Below are 19,341 nucleotides of genomic sequence, written 5' to 3' on the forward strand. Positions count from 1 at the left end.
CTGACACCAAGGTTTTTTTTAAACTGATAAGTTGTTGCTGCATGCAAAATGTTTTGCTTTCATGACATGAACACATATTCCTGGGTATGCAAATGGAATTAGACTTGCTAGGCTGAATTAGGGCTGGATCTGAAAATAGTAGGAAAAATAACCATAATTTCCATGAGGAAATAGTCAGAAATTTGGAGTCCTAGAGACCTAAATTTCGAATTGTTGGAGTCAGTCACTTGTAGGAAATTAGAAGTTAGTTAACCTTTTTGAATTTTAGTCTTCTCACTTAGAGTGAGTATGTTGCCACATTTTCTTAATTTTAAAATATCAAACATGACATGTCAGCAATTTAATAACAGTATTTCACAAAAATTATAGCCTATAACCTATGCAATGCATGCATCAATTACAAAAATAAGTAAACGAATAGATGTTTTAATTACAAGAAAACTTAATGCCTATATTGCAAGGTCTTGTAATAAGGTGCATAGGTAGATATGCATGGCACACACATGGTGGGCATTCAAAAAGCAGTATCTATTATCATTATTTAGCTGAAATATCAAATGCTAACTTGTTACTTTAAAAAATTAATATAAAACTGATATGAACCTTCAAAGTCTATGTCATGTCCGATGTCCTCCTAATATTTTGTCCATACCTCTGGGCTTATGTCCTCCCTGGTAACTCTTGCTCCAAGTTCTTGCTTCTCTTGAGCTCAGACTCATCTCATTTTCTGTGTCTGCTCTCTTCTCTTGCCTCTGATTTTCTTTTGATTTTCCCTTCACCACTCAGGCTTTTGTGTGTATGGTGACTTTTTTGAATGTTGAGAGTAACTGGATTCTATCACCATAAAACATTAAAGATTACTCACAAGTTAGTAATTTTTGTTCATAAATCCTAACTTCCTGGTCACCAGAAATTTCTCCTTAGTTATGTTTTCCTCAGACTCTGGGATTGGGCCATGTTGCTGAGCAGTTCTTTTCCTAGAATGTTCTTTATTCCTTATTTTCTCAACTAAAAATCTTGGTTATGTCTTATGCAGAGGCCTTTTTTTTTTTTTTTTTTCTTTCCAGTGTATTTACCTGTATCCTTTTAACTTTTGTCCTTGGAGTTCTATCTTTCACATTCAAAAAACTAACCAATATATATTCTGACATAAAGAGGACTCTCTTCCTAATAAGTCTGATGCTAGTTGTCAATATATTTTCCCAAATAGCTGCAATTCATGTTGTCTAAGTTGTTCAACTCAACTTTTCATCTGTTGCTTCTTTCACCCATGCAACTGAATATGGCTAGAGAAAAACAGAAGCTATGCTGACTGGTCTTCCCTTAGATTTATGACCATTATCTTCAGATGTGCCCTTAATGCTGCCTGCAAATCATACTATGTTTCCACACCCTATCCGTTGTCCCCATTCACATAAATGGCCACTTCACAGTATCCTATTTATTTAACACCACAACACTGACCTTACTTCTTCATTTTTTCTCTTTTATTTCCAGCTTGAACCTTGCCCCTTGGTAATCTCATCCTATCTCATGGCTTTTAATGTTACTATATGCTGATACTACAACACACGTGCACACAAGCGCATACACACACACACACACACACACACACACACACACACGCACGCAAGTGCAGACAAGGACATCTCCCCCTTTACCATACTTTCCCTCGAGCTCCCTCCTTATATTCGACTGCCTACATGATGTCTCCACCTGGATGCCAAATGAGTGTTTCACACTTACGTCCAAAAATACTGCTTCACCTCCTCCACTGATAATCATCTGCTCCATTGATTACATTCTAAATCTTAGTTGATGATAACTCCATTCTTTCAGTCATCCAGATCTAAAATCTTAAAATCACCCTTGATGTCTCTCTTTCATTCCCAGGACACCCCCAAGGGCAAATTCCATTGGCTTTAACTTTAATAAATCACAAATTTCACTACTTATTAAGGCCTTCTTTGCTATCTCATACCATTCTTTCTCTACTGGATTATTACTCTATCTTTTATTTGGTCTCTTTTCTAGCTGCCATGCCTTCCTAAAGACTCTTCTTAGTAGACCATAAAGAGAGATCCTGTTAAGATCTAAGTCCTATCATGCCTCCACTCAAAATGCTCCCATGGCCCCTCATTTTCCAAGAGTAAGAGCTAGTCTTTATAGTGATCACAAAGCTCTGGTCATCTCCACGCCTGCACTACCTCTATATCTTCATCTCCTATGAGGGGCTCGTCTCTCACTCTACTCCAGCCACATTGAGGCTCTCATTGCTCCTGAAACTCACTAGACACACTCCTCCTTGAGGATCTTTGCAGAGGCTGCTCCCTCTGCTGGAATGCTGTTCCCTTGATAGCTACCCTGCTCATACCCTCAACTCCTTCAAGTCTGATGTCACCTTCCCATTAGGACCTGGCTTCGCCACTTCACTAAAATTGGAATTTCCTTCTGCACCACAACAATCCTGAAAACTTTTGTTCATCCATTTTTCCCATAAAATGTATTACTTTCCTACTTAATATTTAATTTACTTGTTTAATGTATTGTTCATTGTCCCATTTTCAGTACCAGGATATAAGCTTTGTGTGTCTTTCATGATAGATCTCCAGGAGCTGTTAAAATGATTCTCAAAGAGTAGACACTTAGTAGATTGTACTGAATAAATAAATAAATGAAAAGATTAATCTCCAGTATTCACTAATTCATTCATTTATAATGCTCAGAAAGATGGATGAGGTTGAGACATGAATAAACTGTAACAACCGAGGACTTTATAGTTTGCTGGAAGAGATAAGTATATAAATAAAGGTAGCATAAAACAGTAAAATGTACTGTTACAAAATTATAATAAAAGGATGCTGGGAGCATATAGAAGACTAACTTGGAAAATATAGGTGACCTTAAACAATGTCTTAGTGACTCATAGGATATAACTAGGAAATAAAAAAGGAGAATGTAATATAAATAAAGGGGTAACATGTACATGACAGGGCAATGAAAAACTTTTAAAAAAGATTTCTCTCCAACTGGATGACTGAGCAAGCCAATTCAAAAAATGTTGTGCTCTATAGGTTAGGGATTTCTGCCTGTGTATTCACTAATATAGACCTAGTATCTGGAACAATACTGGGCATGGGGTGAATTCACAATATTTCTTTGTCAGGCGAATGAATGGAAGTTAAAGTCTTTTTCAGTTTATTATCCTAAATTACAATGTGTATGTTTTGAATTGTTATGAAGAACCTCAGAGCTTAGACCAGACTCCAAATAAAATCATTGTTGGAGGAAGTGGTGATCTCTGATGTTTAAAGACCTACATGATCATGTTCTAAAGCACTGTATTTATTTATTTATTTATTTATTTATTTATTTATTTAGGCCTGCACCTGTGGCATGTGGAGGTTCCTAGGCTAGGGGTCAAATGGGATGTGCAGCTGCTAGCCTATGCCATGGCAATGTGGGATCTGATCCAGGTCTGTAAACTACACCACAGCTCACTGCAATGCTGGATCCTCAACCCACTGAGCAAGGCCAGGAATCAAACCCACACTAGTTAGGTTTGTTACCACTGAGCCACAATGGGAACTCCCATGAAATATTTCTAAGTGTGATCAGGAGTTATGCTAAAATGCCTGTCTCGAGTCTGATGCTATGAAGATGACTTTTTCAAAAAAAGAAAAAAAAATTCATGTGGTTGTCTCAGTATGTTGAATAAAGAAATCTGGAGTTCCCGTCGTGGCGCAGTGGTTAATGAATCCGACTAGGAACCATGAGGTTGCGGGTTCGATCCATGGCCTTGCTCAGTGGGTTAAGGATCCGGCGTTGCCGTGAGCTGTGGTGTAGGTTGCAGACGCGGCTCGGATCTTGCGTTGCTGTGCCTCTGGCGTAGGCCGGTGGCTACAGCTCCAATTCGACCCCTAGCCTGGGAACCTCCATATGCCGCGGAAGCGGCCCAAGAAATGGCAAAAAGACAAAAAAAAAAAAAAAAAAAAAAAAAAAGAAAGAAATCTAAACTTCTTCCTGCTCTGTGCCTCCTTTGGGTGGACTCCTGCTTGGCCTGTAGTTTTATGTGCCATTGTTGTCAAATGCATTCACTTGGATCCGGTCTCTCTTTTATGACCATGTATATAATTAAATTACAACTTAGAAAAGAAACTCAGAAAAATTATTTTTTAACTATGGACATGGTTCTGTGTGTGCCAAATATCCTCAAGAGCTAAGAAATATCAAAAAAAGAAAATAAATAAGATAAAAAGGACAGCTTTTATTTTGTGGAAATTAGGTATGCTAATGTTAGACAGTGTGTACATAACTTCATTAGCAGATAGTACTTATTATGGGAACTCAGAAACACTGTTTATATTTTAAACTCAACCCTCTCCCAGGCCAGCTGACCCTGCTCAACCCACCCCAGTGTCATTAGTGCCATTTGGCCACCAAGGAAGACTCACAGGACCAGGTCAGGACTCTGATGCAGGAGCCCCCAGGACTGACCATCTGCAAGAACATTTTTATTTGGATTATTTTTCCTTAGAGCTTCTGGTTCTCATTTCATCCACTGCTTACAAGTCCCTTTAGCATCAGGCTCTACTCCAAATATTTGTACAGCTTTCCACTGCCTCCATGCCTATTCCTTAAGGGTCTAATGGCAGAGAAAATTGTAGCTGTTACATACTCTATTTCTGCTGGAACTCACCCTTACCAGTAAACAAAAGGATAATGTATGAACTTTTGGGGGACCCTTCTTCTGGTGTTCCTTCTTACACCCTAAACCACAGTCAATCCAATCACTCCATAATTTCCTCTTTGGAAAGGACTCATCATAGCTTATTGGTAATGAACAGGGGCTCCAGAAACAGACCGAGCTATGTTCCAATCTTGATGTACACTAGTTTTGTGACCTTGAGTGATTAGATTACCTTTTTAAGACTCAATTTTATCATTTATACAACAAGAATTGCTTTATAATTATCACAGATAATTGACATCATGTTCAATAAGTATAAAGTGCCATGTCTTATGTACAATAAGTGTATTATATGCGACAGTAATTTTTATGCAGGATTGTCCATTTTTTTCATTTAACCTCAGTTGTATCATACCAGCTGCTGGGTAAGATAGAGTAAATGGCCTCCATCCAATTTTATGTTTGATTTATTTAATCTTTCTACTAAAGATTTCACTTCTAGTTCTTTGAAAGGATATAGGGGTTTCTTGTAGATATTATTCAATTTTTCTTCCCACATGTTTTTGATTCTAGCACCTACCTCCTCATGAAATTAGAACAAAGAAGCAGGCTTTGTGATCAACATCATTTCCCTTAAAAGTGTTTATGCTTATTAAAAACTTACTTCTAGATCATGTGGTCACCAATGTGAAAGTTTTTGAGTTACAGCCTTCCATTAAAAACAGAAGCTAGGAAAAATAAAATAAAATCAGCATGGTATGCAATGTTCTTTAATTGAAGATACCCAGTTAACCTGTCATTCTATGAGGAGGCTATGTTTCTGAGAACTTTTCAGTTGTCTCAGGGGATAGATACCCAGAATATTATCCTGCTGCCACTGCACAGGATGAGAAGAGAGGAATGACTGATGGGTCCCTGGGGCAAGTCAATGATACTGCATTGCCAGAAATAGGGCATGCAGGGGATACTGACATGGTGAATATCTTTATACCAGAGACAAGTTATTCCTGTGCAACAGAAAGAGAGAAGAAGGAATCTTCCATCTGGATCTCCAGGTAATACCTTTGCCAGTTGCAGTGACCAGGTTGGTTGAACAATGTGCTAACCCAGAATTCCACACTAGTGAGCCCATGCAGTCATTTATTCTTTCAGCAATTACTTACTGAGTGCCAGCATTGTGCCAGGTGCCAAGGATACATAGACAATTATAGCAAAAGGAATCCCTGCCTTCAAGGTTGTTCTCTATCATAAGACAAATCAAATGAAAAGGAGAGTTGCTATAAAATTCACAAGAAGGAGCACTGACTTAGGCCAGGAAGGTGGGACCAGGGATTCCCATTTCCATTTTTTCTCTGCCCCCTCAACCTCAACTGACATTCTCCCCAATGACAGAATACCTGACTGAATGGTGAATTGCAGGGGGAAACTGAGCCCTCTCAAACCCTCCGGCTTCTCTCTTTTGAGAAAAGAGCCTCAAGGGATTGTGTATCTCAGGATCATCATTTCCCCAGGGAGATAGTTCTGCAGAGGGACTGTGGCCCTGCAGGGGGAAAGCCAGAAATGGTGAAAATTCAGACTTCAGTATCAGAGCTAAACCATATTCTCGCATTAGCTTTATGGACCCAAATACGAGTTGCTATTTTCATATCCATCCATCTGCCCTGAGCCTAATTTCTCAAAAAATTCTAAAATTAGTAGGAAAAAAGGAGCATGTTATTTATAATGTCCCTTATACCCCACCATCTTAGAGGATTTGACAAATATCTGTTAAAGTAGATGTTATTATTTGGCTTAATTTAAGAATCAAATTAATCCACTAATAGAGAGATTGAAGGTTTTGACTTAAAATGAGGAGGTATTGAAATTTGCAAGTGCTTTAGGAAGTTTATCTCTGCGGTGCTTTGCCTTTGGTTACTGAAGATGGTAACACTCGGGGTATTTCAATAACCAGGGACTGTACAGGCCTTTGTGAATGACTTTGATGTGATTTATGAAGACACATAGGGATCAGATCATAGAGGAAAGAGAATATACGCTCATCCTCGCTAAACCTCACCTTAAAATAGGCAGAACTTCATGAACTGGCTTTTTCAGTTCCAGCTGGGCAAAATAATTTTTTTTCATGCATTTCCTGAGTTTCAATAAAGATCACAGATTGAGTCTTTAAATTCTAACAACAGCTAATCTCAGTGAGGGCTACCAAACACTAGTGTGTGTTTTGTGCTATAGGCATTGGGAAGAAATGCCAGCTCATATACCCCAAGTTCCATCCTTCCCTATACAGATCATGGTCCAGGATTAAGTGGGGAACATATCATGGCTCATGTAAGTTATCTATAGGCTCTGGGGTCATCTTCCCACTAACAAGTTGTCTCAGGTTAGTGCTCTGATTTACTGGTTATATAAGCCTTGTTGTAGTAGTTTTTACATTACTGAGAGTCATACCTTGGTATTGATCACAGAAGCATGTTAATTTTCTTAATCAAGAACTAATTAATACTTTGAGATGAATGGAGAATCTGCCTTCTTAGATTGACATAAAAAACTCTATGAATTTTTTGCAAACTCTTGAATTAGGAAAGAATGTATCCATACTACTCAGGCTTTAGAAGTCAAAACTGCTGAGCAAATCAAGGAGGGAAGGATAATTACAAACATGCTTATTTCTTAAAATCAGAATAGTAAACATGGAAAAAAACCCCAAATTTAAAAATATTAAAATGAATTGAAAAAAAAATAATATTTCTGAATCAATAAGGAAGATAAAATGGAAAGAACAGAAAAAGAGGATTGAGTTTTTAGAACATCAGGTTGCTTCTCTAAAGGAGGCTGGAAAGGCAAGGCGTTGAAGAGCAGGTGGCAAGGGTTTTGCTACTAAGCCCATGTAGCTCATGTTCAGAGGCATTAGTAGTATTTACAATACAGAAAACTGCATGGCAATTCTCCAGCATACACATATGTAGAAAAGAGGCTTCAAGGGTCAAATAACTTTCACCACAAGTAGAAGTGCCAATGACCACTATGACACAAGACAAAGATGTCTGTTCACAAGAAAAGAGTGGGGCCAACATTACTCGACAAAACACACAACATAGCCCTGAATGCCAGGGCGTTAGAAGGGAAGCAGAAATGAGCGGTTCTGCATATGCCAGATGGGGAAGAAGGGCATGTCTAATAAGATCTCGTGACTGAAGCTTTATTCAGTGTTCCATCCTCATTTACAGCTAGATATGCTCCCTAAAAACAATCCTAAAGAAGTCCCAAATTTGAATTAAAAACTATTTCCTATTATGAAGAACATGGATACAAAAAAGATAAAAGGGTTATACCCCTTTTTTCTTTATGAGTTAAAACCAAATAGAATGCACAATTCTTTCATTCCAATCACCCGATTTCTTATTCTGCTCAGTCTGAGCATAGGCCACAGCTGCAGCTCCTATTCAGCCCCTGGCCTGGGAACTCCCATATGCCACAAATGCAACCACAGAAAGAAAAGCATATATCAATATATACTATTCTTAGTTTAATTTGAATTCCAGATTTTTAAAAAAAAGTATTTTTTAATACGAGTATGTCCCATGCAACATTCGCAATATATGGGACACACTTAACTAAAAAAAGCACTTATTGTTTATCTAAGATTCAAATTTAACTAAAATCTTTCAGGTCTATCCTTATGGAAATGGCAAACCACTGAAGTCTCAAAAACATCAAAGTGATATGATCAGAATCTGAGAAGGAAACCTAGTCATGCAGCAAAAGACAAACATCTCTTTCCAAATGTTCCAAAGTTTCTTTAGGGCCCCTTCCAACACAGCCTCACCGTAAAACCTATAATAATGAGAGTCTGTTATATCCTGTGACTCATGGAAATATTGTAAATATAGCCTGATAAAGAGAAATTAGTCTCAGTAATATGGCAAACAAGGCTGACTTAGAACAAAAATGGAGTTTGGATTCTATCTCTTAGCATTCATGCTCTGTAGAGGAAAAAGCAATACACAAATGTGACTAACGAACATGGCAATTTCACTTGCAAAACTGGGCACACTCATTTTGCCTCCATTGAAATCCAGATTCTATACTTCCCTAATCTTCTACAAAGCCAGTGTTTATTGTGCCTGACTTTTTCAGAATGCAATGACTTAAGCTGAGTTCATGGCCACCTCAGTCTGATTCACAGTGAGGTGTTTTAAATGGACTGACACTGCGATTACTAAAATGTGATCCATCAGAACAACAGCAACCCATGCTAACTGTGGAAGAAATGGGCACAAAGCCAGTGAGCAGAAACTGTTCTGACTTATCTGTTTTCTAAACACAAATCTTCATTTTTAATTATGACTTCATGGGTTTCCTAAGTACCTCCATGCCCTTTCTTTGTAACCTTTTCCCCAGGAGTTCTCTCCTATGGCAGTAGTTAGAGTTCTAATTGCAATTCTCTGGAGCAAAGTAATGGTCAGATCAGAACGAGTTGTTCTCACCTACTGATCGGTCAATTTGTGGGCTTGCAACTGTGTGAGTACATGCATCACCAGGAAAACAGTCTCTCCGTAGGAGGCCAATAACTGCAAGCGGTAGGAGCTGTGTTAAAATGAAAGAGAAAAGAAAAGGATAAAGTTTGAGAAAGCATTGCCTTTATTTATTTGTTTGTTTGTTTGTTTGTTTGTTTTTAACAAGGCCAGGAATGTGGCTGCAATACATGGTAGGTATTTTAAAACATCCGCCTACCAAAAAAATGTGACACTTTTTTTGTCGGGACGGGGGGGGGGGGGGGGGGGAGGGGGCGGTGGGGAGCTGATGTTCAGCATGCCAATTGGGTCCTAATGTCGATATTACAAAAGTAACACTGAAGTAAAGAAAACCCAAGCCTGAGTACATGGCTGGAATTACTAGCTCTGAGGCAAGCCAAGACCATACTAAGTGAAACAGTGTCCAGCAAATAAATATCAACTCCGGCTAAGATTTGCTGAATACTTACCATGTGCCAGGAACGGTCATCAACCCTTTAATAATAACTATGTACAACTCATCACAATCCCACAAGGTAGGTCTTATTATTTTTACCATTATACAAGTGAGAGAACTGAAACAAGGTTACACAGCTCAAGAGTGACAGATCGAAGACACAGCCCAGGCAATTTGACTCTAAAGCTGTACTTTCAACTGCTATGCTACTCTTATTCTTGGGAAGGAGCACCTTTAATGGTGGAGAACATTCATATGGCCTATAAAATATGAATGGAGATTAGTTTATATCGCTTTTCTTTGGAAAAAAGTTCAAGTCTAAGAGTTCTCTCAATTTCCCTTTGTTGTTCCATGATTCTAGGAAACTTTACAAGGATTTATGATACGTTAAAAAAAAAAAGTATGTGTGGTTGTGAACAATACTTGCTGAAAGCAACAATCAGTTCTGTGCTTTGACTGAATCTATATCCATTCACTCTTTTATTCAAAAATAATACATGGAGTGCCTACTGGCTGAGGGGCAATAAATTTGTTATCAAAGCATTGTTTCTGATCAGAAGAACTGCACAGTATATAGGAATATATAGACATGCAAGGAGACAATTAGAACGGCAATCATATAGGAGGTCAAAGCTTCTTAATTATAGGCGAAGGCTTTCATGCTCTAAAGAATATGGAAGTCAGTATCTTAAAGACTCCCAGTCTTACCCTTTTCCCAAGATTCTCATTTAGGGTCTTCCCACCTTTTGAAAAATACCCCCCCAAAATTTCTAAAAATAGCCAGTGGCTGCTTTTTCTGATACATTAACAGATCCATTAGCTACAGGGGCTTTACGGTGGACACTGATTCGGAGAGCCACAAGAGGTGAGAAGGAACATGATCTTGTTCTCATTAAATTGCTAGTGAGAACTTCACTAGGACCACTTTTGACAGTGGCTCTAAGCTACTCCTCTTCTTTGTGAGGCTGGCAAATCACCCTGGCTCAAATTATGAGTTACCTATTAGGGTTTCATTAATGGGGTATTCTGTAACATATAGCCCAGTGGTACTCAAGGTCTCAGAGACTCTCAGAAAAACGGTATCCCTGCTGTGGCTCTCCTTTCTCTAAAAAAAGCCAACTAAGCATCCAAAGGATTAGGCAGGAACATATGCTTCATTGTTTTCCATTTCTGTGTCTGTCTCTTAAGAGCTTAAAACAAACAGATGAAACACAAACAAAACAAACCTTTCCCTTGTCCTTTAGCCAAAAAACATACAAAGTCTCATGTAAAATATTCGGGCAAACCGTGGCCACCTGCCCACTAATAATGTGTACTGCCTTATTTAGTTTGGACTCTAGGACACACTGCTATACATGCGATCAGGTGAGTGACATGAGACATGAACAAAGAGTTTGAGGGGTAGAGAGGATCACTCTGCCTGGATGGTCAGGTAATCTCTGTGGAAGCAGTGACCTTTAGGCTCCATCTTGAAAAATGAGCAGAAATTCAATGTTCAATGAAGAGACATTACGGTATGTTGGGCAGAGAAAACTGGATTCAAAGGCCTGGATGTACAAAAGAGCTTGGAGTTCTGGGGTAAGAGGGAAGTGTAATGTGCTGTGGGCTTAAATCGTGTGTTAGGTTGTCTCTGTGGGGATGCAATTTAGAAAGTGAGGCTCGAAAGAAAGGATAGGACCAGATTTAGAGTGGCCACTATTCTGGGATATTTTGAGTCAAAAATTTTCTAAGGGGATCTCCCTGTAGGAGAGGAAAAAAGTCTTTTCCTGAAAAAGTCTTAGGCTCCTTGGCTGGGGTCCTATAAATTATACTAACAGAAAACAGATGACAAAGAGGAAAATAAACAGGAGTGTGATAGCATGTGCATCACAAGCATACACAAGGGAGCACTCAGGATGAGTGACTCACAAGGGGGATAGAACTTGAGTTTTTAGAACATCTTAACAAAATAATTTTAGAGAAGTGCTCAAACAACAAAAAAGGCTTGTAGTTTTTAGGGGCAGCAAATGCGGAAAGGCAAATATATGGAAAAACTAATGGCGGGTAAGGGCTAGTTTTAGCAAGCTTTGTTATGTTGTACCTTTGGGCTAATAAGGGTTTAGATTTGATCCAACGATTAACTTTGGTCCTTCCCTATATAGAGGGGAAAGGGGGACAACTTTACAAATTTGTGTCCTATTTTTAGGTAAATAAGGGGAGAGCAGAGAGCTTTCCTCATATCTCCTTCTTCTCAATTGACTTTAGTTCAAAATAATCCTTATGCCAAAGTAATATAGTTGGGGATAGCATATTCTGCTATTCTTCCTCAGTAAAGTAGGTTTCCATTCATCCTTATTCATAAGATATTCTTTAACTATGTTTGGAGAAGAGAAAAAAATTTTTTAGAAAGGGGGAATGAAGATGCACAATAAATACCAACATATTTAATTGATGAAGACCTCAGGGCAAACTGAACAACACAGCTTGGGAAGTTTTAACATAAGCAGAATATTTTTATAGTTCTAAACATAATGATCTCAGAATTTGCTTTGGTCAGATTTTAGTGTTTATTACTCATTTTTATATAGCCTGAGATAATGGCCTACAATTCCACAACAATCTTAGCAGTTGACATTCAGGTTACTTTAAGGTGGTTCTCGACTACCCATCTGAAGTGACTTAGCAAGGCCTATCCTTAATCTCCTTTCCACCTCCCCATCCCCACCCCCATTCATCTTATCTCTTACTATTCCCAGAAGGAGTTGGTAAGGAAGAGCAGTGTCTATGATTTTATACCTGGTGGAGCTCATCTAATCAAAAGTTTTAAACATGGGGATTTCCTATTTTTCTACCCTGTTCTCTCCAGGACAGTATGTTGCCGATGAAGATTATGAGAATTTCCAGTAAACTTGTTTCTTTGTTTGTCTATTCAAAGGTCTAGAATAAGGTGTGGGCAAGATTAGGAATTCTATTGTTACACACCACTAAGACATCATATTCTCATGCTCATATTTCGATTGATACTTGCCTAGCTCTTTTGTTTGTCTCTGGTGAGTCAGATCATAAGTAAAAGAAAAGGAATTTTATTTATTGCTCCCTCCAGAATAAATACGCCTACACTTAATTGACTGGATGAACCAAAGATGTCATATTAACAATACTTTGTATTTGATAGCAGTCTTTCCTGCTTAAATTGCTCTCACATACAATTTTCCCTTTGATTCTTTGATTTTCACAATAATCCTGTGGAGTTGGCAATGCAAGGACATTATTCCCATTTTACAGATGAGGAGACTACCACAAATGATGAAATGGCTTGCTCAACTTGTTTAGCTCTCTGGAACCCTGCATTTTGTCATCCAGAGAAATTCGCTTATGTCCTGGATTCCCTGGATACAGCAGTATAACAATAGTGTTATAACACTGGAGTGGTAAGGACATTATCATGAAAAAGGGTGGCTTCATATCTTTGCTGTAGTCCAGCTTTGCCCTTGAATGAGTTACTCACTCTTTTTGGTATGTGTCTCCCACTCTGTGACATAAAGATAACAATCCCTATCTCTCAGAGTTGTTGTGTGCATTAAATGAGGGAATATATATATAAAGAGCACCATGCCTGGTACTTGATAAGAACTAAATATATCATTGCCTAATATTATCACCATCATTATTATGAAGTGGTTAATGGAAGTATCCCCTAACAGTGTGTAAATGAAGGGAAACATAGATTCAGGTGTTTGTTCTGATTCCCTGTCATGACCCTCAAATTCAGATTCCCAGAAAACAAATTTTATTTCCATCCACATGTGCTTACATTTCAAAAATTCAGTTAGGTCTGATTGGCTGCCAGAATACTGGTTGAGCTTGGTTGCTTTACAGTCTCCCACAGCTTTGTAAAGTCAGAAAAGAAGAATCTCTGAACTACCATTGTGGGGGCCATATTTATGAATTATTGCATGTGTCGCTGGACTACTGTGAGCACTCAAATTTATTTCTATGATCATCTTCACTTTTGTGTAATTTAAGGTCATTTATTTGGTCAGCTAATGGCTGTAGTAAAATTATGTGGAAATGGTCTAACATCACTATTCCAACAAAATGACTTATTGATATTTAACATAGCATTAACATTGCTTTAGAAAGTCTCTAAGACATGTTTTGAACATATACACCCATATTCTCCCTTGAGAGAGAATTTTATTGTTTATTTAATGAGTCATTTAAGCTGAACCAGGGACTATATTCTTTTTTTCTGTATGTAGAAATAGTCATGTTATTTGACCTTCCATCAACCAAAGTAAATGTATTAAGAAAATCAATAGTAAACATTTTCCGCTGTAAACTTCCGCTTTATTCTTGCTTGCTGTCTAAAAGGGGCAGCTGCTGTGGGAGCTGTGTCTTAAAGCTTTCCCTAACCTTGACACCTTGAGTAACTTTAATAGCAGGAGCTTTGAAAAGCTAAATAACTCATTTCTGCTGTGTGTTTATTGCTGTCATTCAGTCCAATGAAATTAAACTTGCCACTTGCACTATTACACGGAAGAAAATAATAGAACGATTTTTTAATGTTATTTCATTTAATTAAGGAGCAAAGAGAATTCTGTTCTACCTCAATTTTTGGTATAGAAAAATACAACACTGAAGAAAATGAAAAGCATCAAGTTTCTATGAGAAGTTCAGTAAGTGAAATCAAAATCACACCTGGGCATTTTCCTTTCAATGTTATTTATGTACCTGTCCTTTCCACTGTATTTATCAAAAAGGTTCACCAACACCTAAAATTCTACCACTCCTACTTCCTTGTTATATTTTATTCTTGGTATATTGGGTGGGGGTTCCTCTTGAAATCATTTTTATTTTTGAGAGAAGGATGATTAAGTCCTAACAAGGAGAAAGCAATAAAGAAGACTGGGGCAGATCTTTTTCTTGGTTTTTGCACTTCTGTTTGTACTTATGTTTACAAATGCATAAATTGCACATGCAAATTGGGATTAGTGGGTTGTCTTGAAAAAGTAAGAAAATGTGACCACATTAAGCCTCTATTTCCATACAACAAACATCAGTGGGAGCTGAGCAGCAGCTCCTTCCTTTAGATGGGATATGCAAACTCCAGTTAGCCATAGTCCTCGCCAGTATCTATTGTTTCTCCACTCATCCAGCTTGCTTTACTGCATTAAATTCCTGTTGTGTCTCCTGAAGATAATTTGCATTTATATATCTATTGACCTATCAATCTAGATTTAGATCAACAGATATTATTATTGTTAATATTAGTATTACTATTTTTTGACAGCAGAAGAATGACTAAAGGGGCGGTAGGCAGACTCAGAGTCTACCTCTGATTGCTTTAAGATTTTGCTAAGATAAGGGTGACCTTAGGCATTTCACATAGATTGTTTTCTCATTTGTAAAACTGGAGGTAATATTAATAATCCTATCTTTTTTAGTTTTATGACAATCAGGAAGATGATGCATATAGAGCATTGTGCCCAGAGCACGTAGATATACAATAAACATTAGCTACAGTGTTCTATGACATAAAATAAATGTGATTTTAAAAACTGACTCTGTGTTCCTATCACTTTATTTCATATAAAAGATGCCCTGAATCAGAATCTTTGATTTTCAGTTGCATTTTCCCCCTTGAATGGGTCTGGGATAATTGCCAATGGACATGCTGCCTCTGTCATTCTGGGCAAATCTTTTGGTCTTGAGCTTTGAGCAAGACAATGAATGAATTAGGAAAGCTGAAACAAACATGTGGGTGGATATCCCTTGTCAGAGCTTTGATTTAGATTCCTTGCAGAACAACAGAAATATTCGTTATATTCTCATTCCTTTCAAAATGCAAAGAATAGCAGAACTTCAAAAACAGGACAGTAAGGCACTACCCTAGAGGAAGTTGTTTTAATAAATTTAAAAGCAGCATCTAGGAATCAGGGCATAGATGCTTTCCTCATTATTTCTCCTGCTCATTATTTGGCACCGTTATCTGTTTTGATCTCTTTCTACAGATTTTCCAGCATTAATGTGCTGCAAATGTGATTCTTGGATCCAGTAAAGGGTCTGAGGCTCATGCTCATGTAGAACATAATAGGTCATTAAACAGATTTCTGAGTTACTGCCTTTAATTTCTTCTTTAGGAGCAACAACAGAAGCTTGTGGTTGGAGGTGAGGATCTCTGATTACAATCATGCATAGAGAAATGGTTTCTTCTGACATTTTTCTTTCAGAGAGACTAAGCAAAATTGCAATACAGTTTAACAGTACTCTTCTTAACTCACTGCAGGTTGCCATGGAAACAGGAATCTCGCATCAACATGAAAGGCATTTAGGGAATCTGTTAGGCTTTAACATTAGCATGATCTAAGCATCCTTGCTCACCACTAACAATCTAGCATCTCTTTTAGAATATCATTAATACTCATTAAATTTCTCTGCATGTGTTTTGGAGGGTCTTCGTATCACATTTGAGGTCATTTTTTGTGAGTGACCAACTCATCAGAGAATACGCATTTTGTAGAACTATACTTAGTTCATCTAGCACATAAAATAAGACTCACTTTACTTACACTGCTATTTTCACATGATCCAGATTTAGATTTTAATGCAGAAGAACATGATCGCAATGGCAATTAAGGAACTCTGCTAATATTTAGAAAGTTTATTTATAATAAAGAAGAACCAAATGGGAATTTTTGTTCTATAAAGAAAGTTTAATAGAAATAGGCCCTTTGATCTCTTACTTGTGCTAGGTAACTTTAGTTATCTCTCATGTGTAAGTTTAGTTTTGCTAAATAGCATATTTTTAGTGTTTGTTTTTGAGGGCAGTTTACCTCAGAACTTAAAACACTAAAAGATTATGTTGCTGGCAAAATCATTTGGACTCTTTTTGTTTTTCTCTAAAGAGCTGTAAGGATGTGATTTAAGAGCCACAAACTTGCTTAAAGCAATTATAGCAATGACAAAATCCCCATTTTTTTTTATTTCAGAAAATAAGGGAATTCTAGTGGACTTATTGGGAAAAAATGAGAGAAGGTATTTTTTAATTATTTCAAACTCTTCCAATTATTTTTTATGTGACTTAAAATAAGTCATTGCTTCAAAAGTTAGTCTCCTTTTCCTGGTGGAAAAATGACTTCCTGAACTGATTCTGTGTCTTCCTATTATTGAAAGAGTCTAAGTGGCTTTCAATGTTTATTCCTGGCACAGAGCAAGCAGTGTGGTGAACACATCAGCTTTGGAGTCAGAAAGTCCAAGTTCAATTTTCACCTCCACTGTTTGCCAACTGGGTGACATTGGGCAAGGTATTTAACCACTCTATCTCCCTTTAATCATGAGGTTGTATAAGAATTAAGTGAGATAATGCATGTGCAGTACTTAGCAGATTTCTGCTATAATATATACATACTAACATATAATATATACTCAATGCACTTTATTTATAAATATCATTATTTTATTAATTTTATAGCCTGGGCAATCTGACAACGCTGCTAAGCCAATATTTCCCTTTCCATTAAAATTAAACATCCTAGCAGAAACTGGCTCTCTTTCTTTTCCCTGAGCTTGTTATTTATCTTCTTGAAAAGTGGATAATCCACTTTTATCACCATATAATTATATTATATTATATAATAATTAATAAAATGCCCCCAAACAAGAAGATAGGTAAGAAATGAAAATAATAAGACCAAGGACAAACTGGAAATTTGATTTGTAGGTGGCGAATTAAACAAAACCAGCCAACCAATCATCTGTAGTTGAGAAGTGCCAAAATGTGCCTATCAGCAGTCTAAGTGCTGGCTCATCTAGCTTTTAAACTATAATCAATTAGTCTATAATAAATTATACCATGAAGAGATGCAGAATCTATAATTACTCTAACTTGGTGTTTATATGTTGAGTTTTAAACATGTAAATGAATTATTTCCCTTTCTAAGCCACTTGAATTGGAAGCAAAGTGAGAAGACAAAGGGATATCAGATAGAGATAAAAGATGAACTTCATTAATGACTTAAAATGCTCTTGAAAATACAGCTCATCCACACAAAAACTACTTGATCTGATAAACTAATTCAGCAAAATGCAGGATACAAGATTAAATCCAGAAATCAGTTGCATTGTTGTATATGTCTTTTGTCTTTTTGTTGTTGTTGTTGTTGCTATTTCTTGGGCCGCTCCCGCAGCATATGGAGATTCCCAGGCTAGGGGTCGAATCAGAGCTGTAGCCACCGGCATACGCCAGAGCCACAGCAACGCAAGATCCGAGCCGCGTCTGCAACCTACACCACAGCTCACGGCAACGCTGGATCGTTAACCCACTGAGCAAGGGCAGGGACCGAACCCGCAACCTCATGGTTCCTAGTCGGATTCGTTAACCACTGCTCCACGACGGGAACTCCTGCATTGTTGTATATGAACAATGGAATATCAGAAAAGGAATTTTTAAAAAATACCTTTTAAAATTGCACCCCCACCCCACCAAAAAATACCTAGGAATAAACCTGACAGAGGAGGAAAAAGACGTATCTGTTGAGAATGATAAAACATTAATAAAGAAAATTAAAAAGGCTTCAAAGGAATGGAAAGACATCCCACAATATTGGATTGGAAGAAGTGATATTGTTAAAATGACCATACTATCCAAAGCAATCTACAGATTTAATGTGATCCCTATCAAATTATCTATGACATTGTTCACAGAACTAGAACAAATAATCCTAAAATGTATATGGAACCATAAAAGACCCAGAATTGACAAAGCAAACCTGAGGGGGTGGGGGTGGGAAGGCAGGAGGCAAAACTCACCCAGACTTCAGGCAATACCACAAAGCTACAGTAATCAGAACAGTGTGGTATTGGTACAAAACCAGACATACCACCAAAGGAACAGAAAAGAGAGTGCAGAAATACACCCACAAACCTACAGTTAATTAATATTTGACAAAGGAAGCAAGAATATAAAATGGGAAAAAAGTCTCTTCAGCAAGTGGTGCTGGGCAGGTTGGATGTAAGTCAACAAAATGGAACACACTCTCACATCATCCACAAAAACAAACTCAAAATGGCTTAAAGACTTAAACATAAGACATGACACCATAGAAGAGAACACAGGCAAAACATTCTCTGACAAAATTGTACAAATGTTTTCTGTTTTTTTATGATTTTTATTTTTTCCTTTATAGTTGATTTACAGTGTTCTGTCAATTTCTACTGTACAGCAAAGTGACCCAGTCACACATATATATATTCTTTTTCTCACATTATCCTCCATCATGTTCCATCACAAGTGACTAGATATAGTTCCCTGTGCTATACAGCAGAATCTCATTGCTTATCCACTCCAAATGAATTAGTTTGTATCTATTAACCCCAGACTCTCAGTCCATCCCACTCCCACCAACTTCCCCTTGGCAACCACAAGTCTGTTCTGCAAGTCCATGAGTTTCCTTTCTGTGGAAAGTTTCATTTGTGCTGTATATTAGATTCCAGATATAAGTGATACCATATGTCTTTCTCTTTCTGACTTCAGTTAGTTTTCTGAAGTCAGTCTGACAAGGCAATAGAAATTAAAACAAAAAAAAAAACATAAACAACCCATGTAACTCAACAATAGAAACAACAACAAAAAAACAATCCACTCAAAAAATGAGTAGAAGACCTAAATAGACATTTCTCCAAAGAAGACATACAGATGGCCA

This window comes from Sus scrofa, chromosome 6 (assembly GCF_000003025.6).
Source record: "Sus scrofa isolate TJ Tabasco breed Duroc chromosome 6, Sscrofa11.1, whole genome shotgun sequence".
Classification (NCBI taxonomy): domain Eukaryota; kingdom Metazoa; phylum Chordata; class Mammalia; order Artiodactyla; family Suidae; genus Sus; species Sus scrofa.